This window comes from Balaenoptera ricei, chromosome 5, assembly GCF_028023285.1.
Source record: "Balaenoptera ricei isolate mBalRic1 chromosome 5, mBalRic1.hap2, whole genome shotgun sequence".
In the NCBI taxonomy this organism is placed as follows: Eukaryota; Metazoa; Chordata; class Mammalia; order Artiodactyla; family Balaenopteridae; genus Balaenoptera; species Balaenoptera ricei.
Genome location: NC_082643.1, coordinates 8,430,867 through 8,448,691, shown reverse-complemented (window position 1 = coordinate 8,448,691; position 17,825 = coordinate 8,430,867). Strand labels below are relative to the sequence as shown.

Below are 17,825 nucleotides of genomic sequence, written 5' to 3'. Positions count from 1 at the left end.
TCTGATATAAGTTATCTGAGGAGTCTGTATAGCTGGAAGATGTCGATTCGGAGCATACATTTCTACAGTTGCTGTGGGTAGTTTATTCCCTAGTATAGTAAGAATGTGGTCATTTTTGAGGAAACCTCTTTGGATGTGAACATGAGCTCTTTTTCTGACACACACACACACACACACACACACACACACACACCTCTGAAGTCTGTACTTACTCCCATAGGTCTTTCTGGGTATGTGATCACCAGGAGTGCCAGGACATAAGTCTTGAGCTAGGAGACTCAAGGGCTAGGAGAGCTGCTTCTGGGTTTAAGGCAATGTGTTACAGCTTAGATTTTCAGAAAACGATGGGTGAGGACTTTATATACCAGAAGGACACGGTGTCCTGCAATATTGAGGACCTACCAGCTGAATACATAAACATTACAGACATGACTGCATCTCTTTTAGTCACTAGACTACAGTTTGTGCCAGGGAGGGTAAGCCATATCTTTGGAAGATTCAAAAACTGGATTTCAAAGGTAACCTAAGAATATAATTAAAGTAGATGATCTCACACCTGTCTACACATGTTTAGAGTAAGCTTCCAAGTGGCTGTGACTCTTGAGTTAAGCTTGGAAATAGCATGCAGAATATATTTGTCTGTAACATTCTTTATGCCTTTTTTTAAAATTGAAGTTTACTATACATAATACTAACCATTAAAATTTTATAATTCAATAGCATTTCATGTATTCACAATATTGTGCAAACATCACCTTTATGTAGTTCCAAAACAGTTTCATCACCACAGAAGGAAACTTGACACCATTAAGCACTTCATGACTTTTCTGCATTCATACTATTTCCACCTTCCTGAACATGCTCCCATCTCCTGCCCACGTGTGGAAATTCAAACCAGCTTATGCTGGAACTAAAAAACTGAAAAACAAAATGAGATAGAAGCAAGGCTGGGGCTGGGACCAGGAGGTGGAATTGTTCCCAGGTGGACTTAATGCCATGTTCTGCCTTCAGTTGGAATTTTTCTTGGGAGACCTGTATGTTGGCAGTAGGCTCTGGTCCTCTATTGAAAAAAAAAAAAAAATTTATACATGGGAATAATTTTATATGAATACATGATGCAGCTTGTATTATAAATGCTGGTTATTTTAAGCTCAGTCTTGTTTTTCACCTTTTTGGTTCTCATTTTCCCCTTCTGTCGCACTCAACCTTCTCCCCCCTCCTGCATATACCATGCTCTCATTCATAACAACTTAGTGTGTATCCTTACACTTCCTCACCATGCTCATAGAACCCTATACAGACATTTATCTACTATACAATACACATAAGTTTTTAACATTTTTCTTTTATAAAAATTATCATAAAATGAGTACCTGTATAACCACCCATCTTATGTATTTTACTCAACAATGAATAAAATTCAGCTTTGAACCTTTCTGGTCTTGCTGCCTTTTTCAGTGGAGGATATTTAAATGCCCTTCTAATATCTCTCAGGTAATTGATACTTTTGAGTTTTATATTTATCCTTGGGTAAATTTGGGTAATTTATATTTAGCTAGTAAACAGTTGATTTTCTATAGATTTTCAATTTTGTTGCTATGGACAACTTAATCTTTCCTGTATCTGTGGCTATGAATGATTTCTCATTCTTAATGTGGTATATTTTTTTCCCCTCACCCTTTCTAAATTATGCTCACTTGGGCACATCTTATTGGTTTTTAAAAAACCAATGAGCTAGCTATCTCATTGGTTTTTAAAAAACATTGCATGTGTACTTGTTCCTTTTTAGTATTTTATTCTGCTTTATTAGTTTCATCTTTTTATTTTAAAAATTCCATCTGCCTGATAACTTTGGATATGTTGTGCTTCTTTTTCTAATTTCTTTACATGAGTACTTTGCTCCTTTTTTTTTCTTTTGGTTTTTCTTCTTTAAAAATGAAGTCAATCACAGTTACAAATTTCCCTCTGTGTCCCACTGGTTTTCAGAAGAAGGGAATTCCTCTTCATTGCTTTCTTGATGTAGTTTCTAGTTTGATTTTCTGTTTGGTCCAAGAATTCCCCAGGATTATGATTCTTTATATTCACATAATTAAGATTTTGGTGAGAGCTTCTTTCATTATTTATTTCTGCTTTTAGATTATGCTAATCAAATGTAAGCTATAAAATCCCTAAGTCTTTAGGTTTTAAACTTTTCTTTGTGAGTAAGCACACAGTTGATTTTTGTAAATGTTCCATAGACAAAGAGAGAAATGTAAATCTCTACTGGAGGGATACTTAATTTCTCCATGTGTTTGTTTAATGTTTTTTGGCTATAATAACCATCCTATTCCAGAGAAGTATATTGAAGTCTTTAACTGTAATCATATTTTTACCACATTTTCCGTGTTTTCTGATACTTCAATTTGATATATTGGGTTTCTATATTGCATGGTATAATTCTGCAATTCCCTAAATTGTGCCTTTAATTGTTAAATAATTATATGATTATTTATACGATTTGATGTATTGGGATTTTGAGTAGCTATTCAAGTAAATAGCATTCCTCTTCTCCACCTAAGCAGAACAAGTTAAGAAATAAAAGTTAATGGATGGTATATGGAAGACGGCCTTCCTCATTTGAGGGCTCAGTGCAAAATGAAAATATGAACCTATTTGTTTAATAATCATTAAGAATTCAAGACAGGGACAACAGAGCATTAAACCAAGCCCAGGGACCTCTAAGCACAGGGACCTTCTAAGCACAGGGACCTTCTAAGCGTGGGGTCCTGTGCGACTGCTCAGGAGGCAAGCCATGCGGCCAGACATAGTATATGGAAGTCTAAGTACCAACCTGGTTACTAATGGAGCTGATGTAGGAGAATGTGTGAGAGTGAAATGGGCCTGCTAACTCAGACTTACCCTGCTGGTGACTGACCAGTACCACATTTTCCTCTCAATAGTCCAACTCTGTAAGTGTTCAAAAAGTGAATCACTTACAGATCTGGTAATACATAAAACTACGTTAAGTGATGACATATCATAGATAATTATGTATCATAAAGGAAAGTTCTGAGTAATGTCATTAAGTCTCCTCTCACCTGTTTTTTGCCTATTATACTTTCTCTTAACTTTTGCAAAAAGATTTGCTACTGAGCCATGGAAGCTAGCTGTCCCAGGAGATGGTGTCGCCTTCCTTCTTCACGTGCTATGAATAGCACAGGCACTGGCCATATGCACTGAGCCCGCAGCAAGCGAGCGCTGGGCTTCAACCCTGTAGTAAAGAGGCCACCCCCAGTGATGGGAAGGAACTTGTCCTTCATGGCAATTTCATTCTTGGCTTTTCTTCTGAGAAGACACAAGTGAAGGACACAATTAGTGTCAACAATGATGGGGTGTGTTTATTTTTCATGGTGTGGACACCCAACTTCTGGGACCAGTTCTGAGGTCAGTACTCGAGTGGCCACCCAATGGTTTCTTTCTTTTTGGTGTTTGTTGTCCTGGAGGAGTTAGAACTAAAAAAGTAAGGGTCGTGACATGCCGGAAATATGGCATGTCACAAAGAGAATAAAATACAGTTATGTGATACACCAGTTGCACACATGAATTCCATCCAAGTCCTCACATTGAACCAACTACTAGTAGCAGTTATGCCGTGAATAGGTTCAGACACAGCCTTGAGATCTGAAGAATCCAATCAGACGTTCTAATATTATTAAGAGTTGTATGCTCCAAAAAGTCAGGAAAAAGGAGAGAATAATGAATTCTGTTAATGATTTTTAGCCAGTGGATAAGAAGACATTTACATATTTTAAGAGCCAATGAATTACAAACTTCAATTAAGTGTGTACCTGCTGAATAAGGATTACAAACTAACTTTATTTGAAAATTGGGAATAAAATAATTCAAATCTGAGAAAATAGGTATGTACCCAACTTTTCCTTTATGTTTGGAGTCATTGATATAGCAACTATAAAATGGTTCACTGTGTCCCATCAGTGTCTCAAACAAGGACCTAGTGGCACACTGATCGATACCACTGGTACTTTAAAAACAAACAGACTACAAATCCGCTTGCTGAGAAAGAAGCCTAACAATATTTTCCTAGGAAAAAACACTCAAAATTATTGGGAGTGGCATAATTATTTTCCTAGTGAGTATCCATATTTTAAACTTGGAAAATTTAATATTAAGTATACAAGTTGTAAAGATAATTAAACCTGTATTATTCATGTTTTGAATTAAAGAATTAACATATTTGGCATTCTAGATATTTATAAGGTTGAAGAGAATTTTCTAGACAAAAAGTCAACCTTGTAATTTACTATAAGGAACAAATTTTTGGTTGCTGGTCAGTTGTACCTTATATTTGCTTTCTAGCTCGTTGATTGATGTTCTTATCTTTATTATTTCCTTCCATTTTCTTTTCTTTTAATTTATATATATATATATATATATATATATTTATTTTTGGCTGCATTGGGTCTTCGTTGCTGAACGTGGGTTTTCTCTAGTTGCGGCGAGCGGGGGCTACTCTTCGTTGCGGTGCGTGGGCTTCTCATCGCGGTGGCTTCTCCGTGGCATGTGGGATCTTCCTGGACCAGGGCTCGAACCCGTGTCCCCTGAGTTGGCAGGTGGATTCTTAACCACTGCGCCACCAGGGAAGTCCCCCTTCTATTTTCTTTAGATTCAATTTGTGTTCATTTTCCACCTCCTTGAGTAAATAATTAGATCATTAATTTTTAGCCTTTCTCGTTTTCTACCATATGTATTTAAGGCTATATATTTCTCTCCAAGCACAGCTTTAGCTGTATCTCATAAGTTTTGATAAACAGTATTTTCATTATTTTGCAGCTAACATTTTTTTTCTGATTTTTATTATGACTTTTTTCTTTGACTGATGGATTATTTAGGAATAAATTGCTTAATTTTCAAACATATGGGTATTTTAAAGTTTTCTTTTTGTTTTTCTATCTAGTTAATATCTACCATGATCAGAAATAGTATTCTGATTTCAATCCTTTGAAATTTGTTGAGAATTGCTTTATGTCCCAAATTTGGTTGATTTTGATAAATCATCCATGTGCATTTGATAAGATCCTCTCTTCTAGAGTTATTGGGTACAGTGTTTTATATATATTCACTTTGGCCAAGTTTGTTATGCATGCTATTCAAATATTCTAAATCCTTTTTTCTTGCTGTTGTCTATTTCTTCTATGGGTTACTGAGAGAATTGTGTTAAAATCTCCTACTAAGAAAATGAATTCATTCATTTCTAAGTTCTGTCATTTTAAAATTTGTATTTTTCAGGTTAAGTTTCTAGGTCCATACAAATTTAAACTTGTTGCATCTCTTGGTAAGCTGGTCTTTTTATTATTATAAAATGTCCACCTCTATCTCTAGTAATAGTTTTCAGTTTAAAGTCTGGTGTCTCTGATATTGGTATTGCCCGCTCTCACCTGGATGAACTTGCTATTGAAACCCCAACTCTGGTTAAATCCACCTTTCTGCCTACTCCACCCCTGGATCTGTTCAACTAAACGTGGCCAGAGAAACACCACATTGGTTGCTCTTGCTTCATCATCATGACCATGAATTTCAAGGGGCCTACTAATGCTGCCTCCCAATCATTCTATGTTTCTCTAGTTCTTTCATTCTTTCTCTCTCTGCTAACTACTGCTTCATGTCTTCCTCTCCTTGATCCACATTCTCAGCTGAAGACCTGCTTTGCTAATTCACTAAGAAAAAATGAAGCACTCAGAAGATAGCAGGCACAGATTTCCAGCATCCCACCAGCCCACGTTGTAGCATGTGTGCCCATGTATTCTTCTGTTCTATATGCCACTATAGATGAACTTTCTGTAATCCTGTCTAAGGTGCACTAAGATCCACCTGCTCTAACCTGCTCAAGCCTCCACTCCAGCAATCCTCACCTGTCTCCTAATTTAAAAATTCCCTGCTCCCCTTGAACATTCCCAATAGCACATAAGCATGCAGGTTTCCCCATACTATCTCAAAAAAACCTCTCTCTGACCCTATACTGATGACAGATCAATCAAATGCTTATGCATGGGGGGAAATATTCTACTTTCACCTTTTATATTGGCAAAAGTCTAAAATCGGATTAAAGAGTCCCTGTGGAGTATTGGGTAGGAACACATTTTTGAACACATTTTTGGACTTTTCTATCCTTCAGTTTCTTCATTTGTAAAATGAGAATCAGAATTATACCTACCTCATAATAGTGCCCATCAATAGGGCACCAGTAAATAAGTTAGATCCATCCATTCCTGGAGAATTCACCTCTAACTGTCTGTGTGTGGATAAGGAGATTTTCAAGTTATTTATATAACAAGATATATTTTTTCAATAAAAAAGCATGGGGCAGAATAGTCTTGCCTAGGATGCTACCATTAGTGTAAAAAAGAAGGATAAAAAATTAAGTTTTGTATATACTCACATATGCATAAAGAAGCTCTGGCAATCTCAAAAAACTAAAAACAGAACCACCATATGACCTAGCAATTCCACTCCTGGGTAGATATCCGAAAGAAACAAAACACTAATTCAAAAAGATGCATGCACCCTAAAATTCATAGCAGCATTATGTACAATTGCTAAACAAACAAATGAAATTTTGCCATTTGCAATATGCAACAACATGGATGGGCTCGGAGGGTATTATGCTAAGTGAAATAAGTCAGACAGAGAAAGACAAATACTGTATAATGTCACTGATATGTGGAATCTGAAAAATACAACAAACTAGTGCATATAACAAAAAAGAAGCAGACTCACAGATAGAGAGAGCAAACTAGTGGTCACCAGTGGGGAGAGAGAAGAAGGGAGAAGCAAGATAAGAGTAGGGGATTAAGAAGTACAAACTACTATGTATAAAATAAGCTGCAAAGATATATTGTACAACACGGGGAATAGAGCCAATATTTTATAATAACTATAAATGGAGTATAACGTTTAAAATTGTGAATCACTATATTGTACACCCATAACTTATATAATAGTGTACATCAACTATACTTCAATTTAAAAAAACTTTTAAAAAGTAAAAATAAAAAAGGAGCGCTGGCAAAATTCACAAGAAACTATTAGCAGTGGTTTCTTGGGGTAGTAGGCACAACGGGAGGCTGTGAGATCATAGTCATAGGAGTAGGAAGAAAACTTTTCACTGCATGCCTTTTCATACTTTATGATAGATAGATTCACATTATGATAGATAGACTGGAAAAAATGCCAGAACATTTTAGTTCTCTGCTTACAATTCTCCAAATAGCTTTTCACCTTTCTTAGAGAGCAATTTGGGCTTTTTTTTTTTTTAACACCTTTATTGGAGTATAATTGCTTTACAATGGTGTGTTAGTTTCTGCTGCGTAACAAAGTGAATCAGCTGTACGTATACATATATCCCCATATCTCCTCCCTCTTGCATCTCCCTCCCATCCTCCCTATCCCACCCCTCTAGGTGGACACAAAGCACAGAGCTGAGCTCCCTGTGCTATGCGGCTGCACTGTTGGTGGGAATGTAAATTGAGCAATTTGGTTCTACAGTGACCTACAGGGCTCTGAGTCCTTTGGTTCTCTTAGTTTCCTCCAACCTCTCCTTCCTCTCTGGGCACCCGCTCTCACAGTCATGCTGCTCCTTGCCATCCCTTGAAAATATCAAACACACTTCTCCTCGTTGCTGTTGTTCTCTTGGTTTCAGTGCATTTCCTTCAATATACTTGTGGCTTGGGCTATCATTTCCTTCAGTTATCCGCTCCATCAGATGCTTCTCCTGATCATCCTATGAAAAGAGCATGCCTCTATCTCAGTCATTCTTTAATAACCCCCGAGACACACACACACACACACACACACACACACACACGCACGCATGCATGCACACTTTATTTTTCTCCATGGCCTTTACCACCACCTGATATTATAATGCGTACATACATGCGTGCACACACACAGATTTGTATACACGTTGATTTCTGCCCCACTCCCTCAATAGAGGATGAGCTTCATGAGACCAGGGACATTATCTTTTTGGTTCACTGCTGTATCCCTGGTGTTTAGGAGAGTGATCAGCACATAGAAATAAGTGATTGAAAGTGAAACCGGGCGTTCCAACATTGTGAACAGGGCTCCCTCCTGATGTGAAGCTATCCGCTTCTTGGCTCTGCTTCCCTCTGTAGTTTGGCCCCAGTCTTAACAGTTGGCTGCCAACAGTTTCTTATTCACATCCTCCCATTTTAGGAGCTCCAAGCCAAGTAAGTGGTTTGAATAGAATCACTTGGAGACACTGGGGATAGTTGCAAGAATGGGAAATCATCATTTGGTTTCCCAGATGAAAGTTCTTTCTTGTCTGTGGCATGAAGATATTTTAAAGATATTGACCACTCTTTTTGCTTCTGTGTTCCTACTTATCTTTAGATTGGCTGTAATTTGTGAGGTATGAATTCTTCAAGATCTTAAAGAACTTCTCCTTGAAGAATGTGTTTTCTGAATTTTTGTATTTTCGAAACAGTTTACCTCTTTTCTTTATACGATAAATACAACTTGGCTATGTAGGAAATCTTTGGGTCATGTTTTCTTTCTTTAAGAATTTTGTAGTTATTGCTGCATTACCTTGTCACATGTAATTTTGTTGTCAAGAAGTCTGAGAGCACCCTGATTTTTTTCCTTTGTAAGTTAACTGATCTGTTTTGCCTGGATACCCAAAAGATTCTCTATTTTTGAAGTCCAATAAGCTTAATATTCTTCAGGGTTGACCATTTTTGATCAACTTGATAAACTTCTATGGGAGCTGGATGCTGTGTTTTTATACAACCTAATTTTTTTTTAATTTAATTTTAATTTTTATTGGAGTATAGTTAGTTTACAATGTTGTGTTAGTTTCAGGTGTACAGCAAAGTGATTCAGTTATACATATACATATATCCATTCTTTTTCAGATTCTTTTCCCATATAAGTTATTACAGAATATTGAGTAGAGTTCCCTGTGCTCTACAGTAGGTCCTTGTTGATTGTCCATTTTATATACAGTAGTGTGTATATATTCATCCCAGACTCCCAGTTTACCCCTCCCCCGACCTTTCCCCTGTGGTAACCATAAGTTTGTTGCTCCTCTCACTTTCTGCACCCCAGCCATACTGGTCTCCTTTCTCTTCCTCAAACCCGAAAAGCCCTTACTGCCTCAGGACCTTTGGACGTCCGCTCTTTTCTGTCTGGAATAGTGTTCTTCACTTCTTCACTAGCCAACTTCCACAAACACCTCAGATCTCAGTTCCTTATCCCTGACCCTGCCAGCCAATTAAATCCTCCATTGTTGGTCTCAAAGTTCTAGCCTCTTTACTTCATAGCAATGGTCACAATTGAACTGTTTATTTATTTTGTGATCATTTGATTACCCTCTGCCTTCCGCATTAGGCTGTCAGGTCAATGAGCAGTGAGAACAAATCTGTACCCTCATTTTATTCACAGTGACCCAGGCACATAGTAGACATTCAAGAAATTATTGAATGACTTCAGAAGTCTTCCCAAGCGAGTCTTCACTCTGGTAATAATGGTTGGCACTCTCTGAGCGCAAACTCTCTGCCAGGCACAATTAGAAGCATTTCTTATGTGTGTTAGCCTGTTGAACTCTCCCAACAGCCCTGTGAGGTAGGCAGTGCTGTTACCATCTCTGGTCTTCAGATTGGGCAATAGGCCCAAGCCTCACACAGCGGCAAAAGGCTCAGGGTCTGTGTCTCCACAGCCAGTCTGCACTGCCTGGGAAGTCTGTTCCAGGTGAGCTGCTGCGCCCACCAAAGAAAGGCGGCGCGGACCCTTTTCATGACAAACTAGATTTAATCCATATCGAATTTTATTAGTTATAAGACCATGGGCAGCTTGCATACCTTAAATTCTCATTGAATGATGCACATTCTCCATTCATTATCTAAGGAGTGTGTATTGAGCACTTAGCATGTGCCAGAATGTGTACTAGAAATTAAGGAACATGAAGGAGAATGAGAGAGTCCTTGCTCTTGAGATGCCCCCAGTCTGGTGGGATAAGTGGAGACAGAAGGAAATCATTCAGGATAATTTTATGGGAACAGTGATGAAGATGTCTACAAAGTGCTGGGAGCTGGAGGGAGGGACGAAACTCAATGTTCCCTAGCAGGAGGTGTGGATGGTCAAAAAAAGAATTTGCTACCTCTTGGAGTCTCTATAGAAAAAATGACTGGTGTGAGGTAGGCCCTTGTTAAGGATTCCTAATGCCCTTTACTCTATTTTTTTACTCGAATGCCCTTTTTTTCACTCAAATACCCTTTATGCTATTTTTCCACAGCCCCAGTAAGTTTGCAGGGCTGCCAGGACAAAATACCTTAAACTGAGTGGCTTAAACAACATAATTTTTTTCTTTCACAGTTCTAGCAGTTGGAAGTCCAAGATCAAGGTGTCTGGAAGTTGGTTCCTTCTGAGGGAAATGAAGGAGAATCTGTTCCATGCCTTTCTCCTAGGTTCTTACAGTTTGCTGGCAATCTTAAACCCTTCAAAGAATAAGAAACATCATTTTACTTTACTCTCTTCAAGCCTGTCTTGCTTCAGTGGTTACGTTGTATTAAGCATAAATTTATTCATTTTCGTTATAGTCTTTCCATAAGAATTGCTCTTCAATGATGTAATATGAATGGGATTAAAAATATATGTACATAGAATCCTGCTTTATAGATCCCCTCCCAGAAATGCAGGCATCCTTGTCTAATTTCAGACGCCTGGTTAGTGTACCCCAAAAAACACAACAGCAACAAGAATCTTTAAATAGGCAAAACCTACTGTGCTCTGTATCCGGTGCATTGCTCCCCCTCTGCAGGAAAATGACCAGACTGTCACGTTCTTTGGGAACAGTCTACACAGTGTTTCTTTTCTGCCACCTCTGTGCTTCTTTAGTTGATTGCAGCCCTGATTCTCACATGTACTTTCTTGGATTTTTCAGATATAAATATGTTCCCATCAAAGAATCTTTTTCTTATGTTCTGTTTGTCTCTCTCTCTGTGTCCCTCATTTCAACCCATCTGTAAACCCCAAACCCACCCAAACATGGCTGATCTGTTTCAACGTACTTCTATAAAATATCTCTAAAAAGCAGGAGGGACGCTGCCCAGACGTGTGGATTCCTAGCTCCATGGAGCGCGAGTGGCATGCGAAGCGGCAGCCTCTGTCACCCGTCCACCGTCCACAGTCCCGTGGGGCCTGGGTCCGCCGCCCACCCACCACCTCGCTGGAGCTGGCACATGCCTACGGTCCCCACCCGTGGAGCCTTGGCGCTAGTACCAGAGCTGCCAGAGCTCAGACCACAGGCCCGAGCAGTCAGCCTGTGTGGTGGTCTCCGGCAGTCCACACCCCATCACCATGCATTTGAGTCGCCCTATACTCTTGGGCTTCAGTTGCCGTCTCCTGGTCAGCAGGCCCTGCCCAGCTAAGAGGCCCGCCCACAAGGTACTTTTTACTGCACGTGGAGCTTCTTAAAAGGTCAGGCTTATTAAGGTATAACTTACATACAATAAGGTACAGTTTTGACAAATGCATACAATCCTGGAACCGTCACCACGACGTACGTATGATATTTTCATCACGCTGAAAAGTTTCATCAAGCCCCTTTGCAGCCCATATCCTTCTCCATCCCCAGATTACAGTAGGTAATGAATATTTGATGAGCAAATTTTAGTGACCTACTGCACTCAGTGAGTTCTAACGTCCAATAACTAGAACGCAGTCCAAATATCACAACTACGAAGAAACCAGTCATTTAATCCAGGAAACACAAAATACATTGGAAAAAAAGAACAACAACAGAAAAAGAAGAGAGAAATAAATTTTCTCATGAAATGATATATTTTGTCAAACCACAAACTTTTTTTTAAATGAAGTTCTATTTTTAAAAATTAATTAATTAATTAATTTTATTTTTGGCTGCATTGGGTCTTCGTTGCTGTGCACGGGCTTTAGTTGCGGCGAGCAGGGCCTACTCTTTGTTGCGGTGCGTGGGCTTCTTATTGCAGTGGCTTCTCTTGTTTTGGAACATGGGCCCTAGGTACGCAGGCTCAGTAGTTGTGGCTTGCGGGCTGTAGAGTACAGGCTCAGTAGTTGTGGTACATGGGCTTAGTTGCTCCGTGGCATGTGGGATCTTCCCAGACCAGAGCTCGAACCCGTGTCCCCTGCATTGGCAGGTGGATTCTTAACCACTGCACCACCAGGGAAGTCCCTGAACCATAAACTTCTAAAGCTCTTGAAAAAATCTGGAAATCACTTCAGAATAGCCATTAAAGGGCCTCTCTGCCTCTTCATCCTACTCTGATTATAACCATTTTTCTCAAATATTTACAATAAGATTTAAAACATTTATTGATTTGGAAGTTAATTACTAGTATAGTCAGTATTCAATTTTCATACGGGTTGTTCGCAAGTCCAATTGTAAATCAGTTGTTTCTATCTCAGCAGGTATTTTTTTATATATGTATATAATGTTATAAAAAATGAGTGTTTAAATATTGTTCAAAAAGAGTATTCTAATATTTGTTCTTTGCTTGAATTCTAGGTTCTGGAACCTGGGGAGAGACACAGTAAATATTTAGGAGGGAAAATGATGAGGACTTGAAACATCAAGTTGGAATATAGGAGATGACATTTCTGGATGAATAAAATAATGGCTCCTATGATTCGGACTTGGCAGTGCCACCCACTGAAAGAGAGAAAACACAGTATGAGGAATAGAACAGGAGTTGAGAGGACGGCAAATTGCATTTGACATGACTGTGGAACATCCAAGTAGAGAAGCCCAGCTGGAGTTGGAAACAGAAATCTGAAATTTGGGGAAGAGGTTATCTGTATGTGGGTGGTCGTTGAAACCAGGAGACAATTAGATTCCTAAAAGAGTATAAAGTGTGAAAAATGTAATTCACCAAATATCTAATGACTCAACACTCTCTGAGGAGACATCAGTATATAATACATGGTCAGATAAGAGAAACCCATAAAGAGAGAGAGGGAAAAATTCAAAGATTCTGTTTGGAGTATCATTATAGTCTCAAAAGAAAAACAATTGAAAACACTCTAAGTAAATCTGACTCAAATGCCACATAAACCTGAATTTGAAGGAGGTCATGGGACAAAGGCGTCAAGCTTTAACAAATCTCCGCTTCCCACCACAGTCTGTCAATCTGCCAGCCAGCTGTACCATCATCACCTGGGAAGCTTTTTAGAGATAAACGTTCCAAGCCCCTTGCCTGTGTATTTTGATCTAGGGGGTCTTACGTGAGGCTCAGACTCAGTATTTTTAGAAGCTTCTTCAATCCAACATGCCGCCAGCATTGGAAACTTCTTCCTAACACCTTCAGCCCTCACCACCTCAAGGTGCACACTTCATTTTTTTTTTCTTACAGAAGAAAATAAGTCTCGGTGTATTTCTTGAACTTGGAGACGCATGGCTAAAGACAGAAAGTACCTTCTGTTTTCCTAGTTGTCACGAACTTTTGTGACTAAGAGAAATGTATAATTGCCAAACTCAGAAACACCCGGAAATAAAAGAGGTTATTATAAAAATAAGCACCTGTAGACAGTATTTATTTTACTGAAAAAATAATGGTTTAGAGGAAAAATCAAAGCTATAATAAAATTAATTATTGTTCTGTAAGCCATCCTAAAGGAGGGTTTCCAATAAAAGGGGTTCATTGTCACCATTCAGCTATGCACATGGCTGTCAGGGAGCTAAGGGCTGCAGCTGCTCTTGGATGGGCATTATGTGATAACCTGGAGGGTTCCAAATAGGTTTACCCACCCAGGAATCCACAGAGCACTGGTCTTCCTCAAGATGTTACTAGGTGGTCCACGAAGTAAATGTCAAGTAATTTTTTTTTAAAATAAATTTATTTATTTACTTATTTTTGGTTGTGTTGGGTCTGCAGGGTATGGGTCCAGATGCGCAGGCTCAGTAGTTGTGGCTCACGGGCCCAGTTGCTCCGCAGCATGTGGGATCCTCCCAGACCAGGGCTCAAACCCGTGTCCCCTCCATTAGCAGGCAGATTCTCAACCACTGTGCCACCAGGGAAGCCCTGTCAAGTTATTTTTAAAACTGCTCTTTACTCCATCCTTTTTTGGTGTTTCACAATGAATATTAGCATACGAAGGGCCCTGAATAGTCCGGCCATCAAGAACCCATTAATTTTCTTTATTCTATTGGTTCCCAATTTTTTTTGACCACACTTTACTTTTTATATAAAACACAGTCATGGAAATGGTGCTCCAGGCAATATCATGGCAAACTTTATAATTCCAATGAGAGCAAGAAAAGAGTAAATTTGTGATCATCTATGAGCAAAAATGAGGAAAGCCTTAGGATAATTTGGAATAATAACATTTGACTGTTAATCTTGATAATACATAGTTTCTGGGTTAAGATAGAGTATGTCAGCATGTTGTAATATAAATGATAATTCAAAGAAAATATTTTAGAAATTTAAGGCACGCTACTAACTTTATTTTAGCAATATTCATCTCCTTAAATTATTGGGATAATTTAAAATATCGTTACCTATTCATTGAAGGATAATAATTCCTAGGAGCTTTTTCTTACTAATGCTAGTAGCATATGTTTGCTTAAAAGTATGAAGTTCATGCCGTTCAACATCCAACTTACCTTTCTGGATGCATCTCCCATTGTTTATGCCATGCTCTAGCTTGCTACACTAAACTCCACAGCACTCTCAAACATGTAATGAATTTTTTTTTTTAAAGTCTATTGAATTTGTTACAATATTGCTTCTCTGTTATGTTTTGGTTTTCTGGCCGCGAGGCATGTGGGATCTTAGCTCCCGGACCAGGGATCGAACCGCACCCCAGTCATTGGAAAGCAAAGTCTTAACCACTGGACCGCCAGGGAAGTCCCTGTAATGAATTTTTAAATTCTAAATTCTCTACACATTTGCTCACACTGTCATCTTGGCCTGGAATGTCTTCATCACTCATCTCTCAAAGCTTCCTTCAAATCTACATTTCCTTCTCAAACTACTCTTGGTCCTGACCACATGGTATTAAACTTTAATCTGTCTCTTCCACTAAATTGTGAATTCCAATAGGACAAGAACTAAATCATGTTTACTTGGGTAACACGTAGGATTTTAAGGCATTTTCCACTGTAATTAAATTTAGAATACGCGATAATACAGTTCCTTCCCTAATTAAAACACATCCTCCGGTGGTCTGAGTTAATGAGATCTGGTAGAAGGCATCAAACGCGTCTAGCCCTCACAGTGTTCCTTCATCTAAAGTTTGAGGCCATTTGGAGATTTTATTGCTAAGAGTTTGTCGAAGCCTGGCTGTAAAACACTGAGGAGGCTCCTTGAGACACAATAGGGTCGATTAGGGATGCAGAAGCTCTGGCCCAGCAATAACACTTTTCGTCCTTGAGGCAGAACTTAAAATTTGATAACAATGTAAATAACAACGGCAACAACAGAGTAGCAGTCCGGGTACTATTCTAAGGGCTTTACCTCTGTTCATTCACATAATCCTCCCAACTACGCCATGAGGTAGACGCTATCATTACGCTTCCCACTTAAAGGAGGGGAAACTGAGGCACAAAGAGGTTAAGTAACTCGTCCAGTGTTACCCAGCTTATAAGTGGTAGAACCAGAATTCAACTTCTAGATTCATTTTGATGGACAAAACAGAATCAGTAAATGCCATAGGTGTGGAATTTCTGGAACAAGACTGCCTGTGTTCATAGCCCAATTGTGGCCTTGGGTAAGAAATTATCTTCTGTGGTCTCATCTATAAAAATACCTTGTAGCAGTTTTAATTAGAGTGAGCTTTTTTGCTGTGCCAATCTGACTGCCTCAGGTTCTACCTGTTAGAATGAGTTCCTTTGTCCAATCTTTCAGGGTCATTTCTGAGAACAGAGAAGGATTTTTGCAGGGAAGGCCATACCACCTTAACAGTCCATGAGGTCTTTTGCAATACAATTCCATTAAAATTGCATTTTAAAAATTTTATTGAAGTATAGTTGATTTACAATGTTGTGTTAATTTCTGCTGTACAGCAAAGTGGCTCAGTTATACATATATATTCTTTTTCATATTCTTTTCCGTTATGGTTTATCATAGGATATTGAATATAGTGCCCTGTGCTATACAGTAGGACCTTGTTGTTTATCCAACTAGTCAGCTGATTGTTTATCATGTTTTCAAAACCCATATCAGTGACAGAAAGCTTTTCCATCACACTCTGAATCTCAAGTTGAAGCAGGGCCCCAATCCTCATGGCTTCTTCACAACGTAAGTGAACACTCTGTCCTTTCTGCTAGCGTTGAGCTTTACAGAATCAGCCTCAGGTTCTGTGACAAGCCAGGCAGTGGTGACAAAGTGGGGCTGATCTGTCCCAGAATGCTCTGGCCTCTCCTGGGCTGTATTCCTGCCCATTTGCTGGTCAGTGAGAAGCATCAAGTCTTTGGACTGGCAGTGGATTTGCAGCAGAGGGTGTTTTTTGAAAGAAGATCAGTGCTTCCTGACTCTTCTAGCTTCCCCCAAATATCTCCATTTCAAATACCCCAAATCCCTCATTTCCTTCAACAAGGCATTTACTTTTTTGCAGGTCTCAGGGAATTTGGCACTTGCCACCCAGCAAGGCTTTGGTCATCTCAAGCTTCGTGGCCTTCCTTAGCTAGGCCTCAGATGGAAAATGGCTTTTCTTCACAAGGCTCTGCACTGAACTGATGTCCCGTATCTGCTTTCCAACAGGCCCACCTGAAGGGAGCTCCTGTCTCTCTGCAGTCCTTGCTGGAGCTCACCTTGCCTACAGCTTCTAACACAGGCACCCCGCCAAGTTGCCAGCAAGCCTCAGTGCTCCAGTGTTAGTGGCATGAAGTCTGAGTCCCCAGAGGCAGCAGGATGTTTAGGCTGCTTGCTTTGCTGCTGCATGAGACCTGCGGTTTCCCATCGTCCTACGTGAGGGCCAGCGAATCCTCAGTTCTTCTCACCTGAACTCATCAAGCTCCACATGTTGGGGTCTGTCTTTTGCAGCCCCTATTTCTTTTATATCAAGTTCTAATTAGTATTTTTCGGTTGCAAGTAAGTGAACCAAATCTAGCTAGCTTAAGGAAACGAGATATTTATTAGAAGGCTATTAGGATAATGGATAAAACTCAAAGACAGAAATGCAACTGGGTTTCAGGAACAAACCAAAATCAGGAACTCAAAATTGTTAAAATTCTCTCCATCTCTCTTTTCTATCCAGCTCTGTAGGCCAGCTTCATCGGTCTTTCTCTCTGTATCTTAGCTCTCTGTTTCCCAATCTACATTTCAAAGAAGAAAAGAAAGTAGCCAGTGACAGCTTTGAATTTTATAAGCTATAGGTGTAATCGCCTCTCTTCTACTCTTGCAGCTGTTGATGAAGATACCTTTTAAAAGGAAAGAGCAGTGGATAAATTCTACATAATTTTTCCTTGATTCTTTAAATTACATTTTAAAGAAGTATTTAATTTTAATCAGTCTCAAATGTGCAGAAAAGTTACAAGAAGGGTGCCAGAAAGACTGTTTTATCCTGAACCATTTGAGAGTAAGTTGCCAAAATACCTCATCACCCCCGGACACTTTAGTGTATAATTCCTACTAACAGGGATGCTTTCCTATATAACAACACTATACCATTAATATTAGGAAATTAGTATCAACATATCACTACATCTAACCCCCAGACTCCATTCAGGTTTTCCAATCATCCCAATAATTGTCCTTTATGGAAAAATTATGTAGTCCAGAATCACATGTTACAATTAGACATCTTCAGTCTGGACCAGTTCTTCAGTC

General features: G+C 39.1%; 1 long non-coding RNA gene across 1 annotated transcript in view; it reads left to right on the top strand.

Annotated features, from left to right (window-relative positions):
• LOC132366331 (uncharacterized) overlaps window positions 1-13,441 on the top strand; it is a 187,613-nt gene extending 174,172 nt beyond the window's left edge. The window contains exon 3 of the long non-coding RNA XR_009503423.1: window positions 12,563-13,441. This is a non-coding gene — a long non-coding RNA (uncharacterized LOC132366331). The remainder of the gene's footprint in view (window positions 1-12,562) is intronic.
• The last annotated feature ends 4,384 nt before the right edge of the window (window positions 13,442-17,825 follow it).